The 6,000-nt window shown below is 32.1% G+C and overlaps 1 non-coding gene across 1 annotated transcript; it reads right to left on the bottom strand.

Annotated features, from left to right (window-relative positions):
- Positions 1–1,414: 1,414 nt before the first annotated feature.
- Positions 1,415–1,523, bottom strand: LOC112099374. The gene has a single exon (XR_002906178.1). It is a non-coding gene; the product is annotated as a small nucleolar RNA R71 (small nucleolar RNA).
- Positions 1,524–6,000: the final 4,477 nt, after the last annotated feature.

The following is a 6,000-nucleotide window of genomic DNA, read 5'->3' as shown; positions in this document are numbered from 1 at the left end:
AAATCATGAACTAAACTTTGTTGTGGTTGAGTGTTAAACAAGTTTAATGCTATTTGACTGATATATATATGTTGCTCTGAATTTGCTGCAACATTTTATCTTAATTTTACTTATTGCAATCCTTATTTTGACTGACCATCTATTTAGTGGATACTAGCTAAGAAAGGGCCTAAAAAAAGTCTAACTTAGTAGAACAAATTAAGACAATACATGGTTTTAGATTGAGTTTCTCAAGTCAAGTTAATCTCGATTTTAATAAGGCATGTTTGATATAAAATTAGTGAAGAACTAGACATATTGGTTCACTTTGTAGGGTAATTGGATCCTAGTAAGCATAATGTTATACCTAATGTTAGTGTAACAACTGGCCACTATTAGGTTACATTAGATATAAGATATCCAACAGGCGACAGTTGAGGATGTATGAGGGATTCTGTAGCAACAGAATATTAATTGAAAAAATAGTTAATACCATTAAGTGAGTTTAATCACTCAACTACTCATTTCCTATTGAGATTTTTCTTATTGCATCTTGTTTATTACATTTTTAATTTCATTAGTTTATTAGTTTAATTGATTATTTTATTTTAGCTTCAAATTGCATTATTAAGATTGCTATAGCAAATCCTATAACATCAATCCTTGTGGAGAAGCTCTGAATACTCATTAATATATTACTTATCGTGCACACTTGCACATTGACACTTATGGTAAGCAAACCACCCAACAAGTTTTTGACACTGTTGCTAGTTAGCTGTTTATTGGGATTTGTGAAATCAATTTTTGTGAAATCAATTTTTGTGAAATCAACAAGTTTTGGCAATTTTTATTTCTCTTTTAATTTGTTTGCTTTGTTGGCAGAAGTGCTCTAGCAACCCTTGAATTCACAAATATAAACCTATTGAATTCTAGTTTGATTCAGAAATCGAAAGAATTGCAAGAAGATTAAGAAAAGAACATAGAAATTTAAAATCTGCTCGCAGATATAGATGATTTGCAAGATATAGGGAACTTGAATCCTCGAGAAGAAATAGAACCTGTCAATGCACACGGAGGTCAAGAAGGTCAAAATGGACAGAATATTCATGGGCAACCAGGGAACGAGAATATTATCTACACAGTAGATGATAGAGACAGAGCTATAGAGATTATGCCATGTTGGCCCCTCAAGCCATAAATTTTGGAATATTTAGACCTGAAATGCAAGCTGCTAATTTTGAGTGTAAACCAGTGATGTTTCAGATGCTTCAAATAGTGGGGCAATTCAATGGATTTCCATCAGAAGATCCTCACCTTCACTTTAAACTATTTCTAAAAGTAAGTGATGCTTTCAAGATTGTTGGAGCATCACATGAACCATTGAGATTCAGACTCTTCCCATTTTTTCTAAGGGATCGAGCAAGAGCATGGTTGAACTCTCTACAGCCTGATTCCATTACTTTCCATAAACTTGAAGATGAAAAATTGTATGATGCATGGGAAAGATTCAAGGAGTTATGCAGGAGTTGTCCTCGTCATGGTATTCCTTAATGTATACAGTTAGAAACTTTCTACAATGGTCTTAACCCAAGTACTAGGTTGATGGTGGATGCTTCAGCAAATGGTGCCTTATTGTCTAAGTCTTACAATGAAGCTTATGAAATTTTGGAAAAGATAGCCAATGACAACTATCAATGGCCATATACCAAATAAGCACAATAAGAGGACCAGCAGAAGTTCACAATATAGATGCCTTGACAGCATTATCAGCTCAAGTAACCTCACTAACAATATATGGTGAAGGCTATGATTACTGGCCCAACAACTGTCAACTAAATTGCTGATTTAATTTGTTTTTATTGTGGAAAAGGGCATCTATTTGACAATTGTCTTGGAAATCCAGTTTTAGTGAACTATGTGGGTAACTTTAACAGATAGAACCAGAATAATCCTTACTCAAACACTTATAACCTTAGATGGAGACAACACTTAAACTTCTTATGGAGTAATCAAAATCAACATGCTGCAGTATCCAATAGACAAAATAGGCTTGCTCAACCACCTGGATTTCACCAACAAAATCAAGGGCAAAGAAACACCAGCAATGATCAGCTTAGTGTTCTTGAAGCTTTGATTAAGGAGTACATTGTAAAGAATGAAGAAATGGTCCAAAGTCAAGTTGTATCCTTAAGAAACCTAGAAAATTAGATTGGACAACTTGCTACAGCATTAAGCAATAGACCTCAGGGCAGTTTATCCAGCAACACAAAAGAAGAAAAATAGCATTATAAAGTGATTAACTTAAGGTCTAGAAAGGATGTGCATACCCCAGTAGGTATACCAAAAAGAAGAGTTGAACCCATTTCAACCCAAGAAGAAACTCAAGTTGAAGAGGAGTCACAAAATCTTACTTTTTAGCACACTAGTGTGAACAACTAAGCTATAGTGATTAATGTTAAAAATTGTATGTTTATTAAGGAGTAAAAATGTTATTTTGTATTATAATTTACATTTGTAATTATGTAACATATTTTGAATTTTTAATTATTTTTTTAAATATTTGATTTTGTATATTTTCGTGTGTTTACTAGGTAAAAATAATAACACGCAATTTGAGGCTCCAAACAAATGTATGAATGTCAAATTTGAATTCCGAAAGTCTGAGAAGTTAGGTCATTATCGACAAGGATCCGCGACTTTTGTTATAAAATTATAAGTTTTTACCACGGTAAATGTGGTAATTGTGAAATTATAAGTTTTTACCATATAAAGTGTGGTAATTGTTAGTGGAATGTATTTTATATGCTTGAGTGGATTAAGTTAGGTTTATGTTTGTTAGTGGGACACATGTATGGCTAAGATGTAATTAGCTTTATTTATTTTTGTGGTGTAAATTAATCATGTATTAGTATAAATAGAGAAGGGGGGAACACACCTCTCTACACATTTCCTTTTCTTCTTTCCCCTCAAATTCTTTTTCTCATCTCTTTTTGTAATATATTTTCAGTAAATAAAATTAGTTTTATTTTCAATTTTTAGATACCATTTTTTTAATTATGTATTTTTCAATGTTAATAATTACTTTTATTTCGATTATGCTTAGTTAAATCCTAATAGTTAGGGTAAGGTGAAACTCTTAGTAGAAAAAGATGATTTAATCAAAATTTATTTTTAATTATACAAATTAAATTATTTTCTATTTAATTTTATTCATATTTTATATTTTAAAATTTTGATTTATTGTAGACAAACATGGGAGTTTGGCCTAATGAATTCTTAATATTTTGACTTATTGTAGACAAATTAAATTTGGCACACTAAGTACTTAATTCATAATAAAATTAATGTGAAAACAATTGTAATTTATAAAATTAATCTTTTGGGTAATAAAATAAAAATAAAAAGAATTGATTAAATTGTATTTATTACTAAGGGTGGGTCTATAACCCTAACTAATTTAATTTCATAATTTTGCTTAGATTAAGTTTCATATATTTAAATTTTATTTTCATTTTTTTAGGTAAATTAAACTAAACAAATTAAATATTTTCTCTGTGGATTGACCTCGGACTCATCGATCAATAGTATAACTAAGAACTCATATACTTGGGAGTAAATTAAATACTTTTGAGTCGTGTCAATCAGCATTTGCAGAAAATGATGATCCGGCACCTGTCGGTGAAGATACTACAGCGCCAACCACTTTAGTTCAGAACATAGCAAAAGAGAAGCAGCTTGTACAACTTGCTACAACACAACAGTTTAGGCACCCACCACCCTTTCTACAAAGATTCCAGAAGCAACAACGGGACAAACAATTCAACAAATTCTTGTAAGTGCTAAAGCAACTACATATTAATATTCCTTTTGTGGAAGCTCTAGAACAAATGCCGAATTATGTGAACTTCTTGAAGGATATTTAGCAAGGAAAATAAGGCTTGGAGAATTTGAAAGAATTGCTCTAACACAAGAATGCAGCTATATGCTTTATAACAAAATTCCTCAGAAGCTAAAGGATCCAGGAAGCTTCATTAGAAGTCATGCAAAATCTAGAAGCGTTAGGAACCTTAGTCCAATGAGTGGTAGAACTAGGAGACCATGATATTCTATATGAACCTAGAACAACAATTAAAGAACAAGTTGCTGCAGGCTTTGTGGCAGAATTACAAATAATCAACCCATAAAAGAAAGAGTTTGCTTCAGAACTATATAAGTCTCAAAGTTATGTGTGGATGGATCATCAAATCGACAAAGAAGTGGGGCAAGACCGATTTTAATAACTCTAGAAAATACATAATTAAGTTCCGCCCTAAGGTTTGGATTTCAAGCTTCTAACAATTAAGCAAAATATAAAGCATTGCTTGCTCGACTTAGATGAGCAAAAGAAATGAGGGCAGAAAAACTAGAAATATATAAGGAATCACAATTGATTGTGAACCAAGTCATATCATAATATCAGGCAAAGAAGATAGAATGATGGAATATTTTGAGAAGTTTAAAGATCTGTTAGAAAATTGTGTAAGATACATCGTAACACAAATTTCAAGGGAAGAAAATAGTAAAACATATGCTCTTGCTAGGTTACCCTCAACTTATGATACAAGTTTGACCAAACTCATTCCTATGGAATTCTTGCCAAGACCAAGCATTGATAAGGAGGAGAATGGCTAGGTTAATTTTATTGGTACAACTAGAAGCTGGATCAATTCCATCATCAGCGATTTAAAGGATAAAAAGTTATAGGACGATAAGTAAGAAGTAAGAAGGGTAAAGTTGAGGTCAGCACAGTACGTGATTTTAGACGATGTGTTGTATAAAAGGGGATATTCGCTGCCTTACTTATGGTGCCTAGCACTAGATGAAGCAAATTAATCCATGAGGGAATCTGTAGTAATCTTTTTGAAGTTAGGTCATTAGCTTTAAAAGCAGTTCGCCAAGGATACTTTTGGCCCACGATAAACGATGATGCATAAACGTTTGTCCAGCAATATGACAAATGTTAGAGATATTCTCATATATCTCATTTGCCTTCAGAACAACTCACATTAGTTACCAGCCCATGACCATTCGTGCAATGGGGCATAGACATCACTGGTCTAATGCCAATAGGCGAAGGGCAAACAAAGTTTGTTGTGGTAGCTGTAGATTACTTTACCAAATGGGTAGAAGTATAACCTTTGGCGCAAATTGCAGAATATAAGACAACAACATTTGTATGGAAATATATCGTATACAGATTTGGAATCTATCAATCCATTATTACAGATAAATGAAAGTAATTTGACAATCCACACTTTAAAGGGTTGTGTAAAGACCTTGGAATCAAGAATTTTTTTTTTCTTCACCAGCCCATCTTTAAGCTAATGGGCAAGTAGAGGCTATTAATAAAATAATCAAGCACCATTTAAAGACCAAGTGTAACACCCCAATTCCCCTAACAAAGCACTACGGTGGAAATGAAGTGAAATTACATTTCATCAATCTCATTTCTAAAACCACCAAAATGTATCCAATGATAAATGTTCCAAAACCTCCAAAAGAAAATAAATAAATTCTGAAATAACATATCCTCAAATAAATATCATCCCAAAGGAAGCTAAATTGTTTTTAGATTATTAAAGTAACATTAATCTCCAAAACAAGCAGAGCTCTTATTCTTCCTCCCATGAGCTTACATCATTTAACTCTATCTGCAAAAATGTGATAACGAGAGGTGAGTCATCAACTCGGTAAGTAAATTCATGCATAATTACAAAACTAAAAAAAAATTAAAATATAATTTAATAATACTTATTAGACATACAAAACAATAAGAGAAATTACCTTTGTAAATCGTCATTTAGTAAGAATAAATCACATCATAAAGTCATTTAAATCCTTTAAACATAATAAAAGCATTTTAAACACATAAAACATAATTAGCTCATGCTACATAGTATCACCTATAGACCCGGTGACCCGACCATATAACATCATTCAGGGTACTATACCCTGCAGGAATCATTAACATTAACATCATAT

Source organism: Citrus clementina, unplaced genomic scaffold (assembly GCF_000493195.1).
Source record: "Citrus clementina cultivar Clemenules unplaced genomic scaffold, Citrus_clementina_v1.0 scaffold_4, whole genome shotgun sequence".
NCBI lineage: Eukaryota > Viridiplantae > Streptophyta > Magnoliopsida > Sapindales > Rutaceae > Citrus > Citrus x clementina.
Note: the sequence above shows the minus strand (reverse complement) of the source record. Positions and strands in the feature narration are given on the sequence as shown.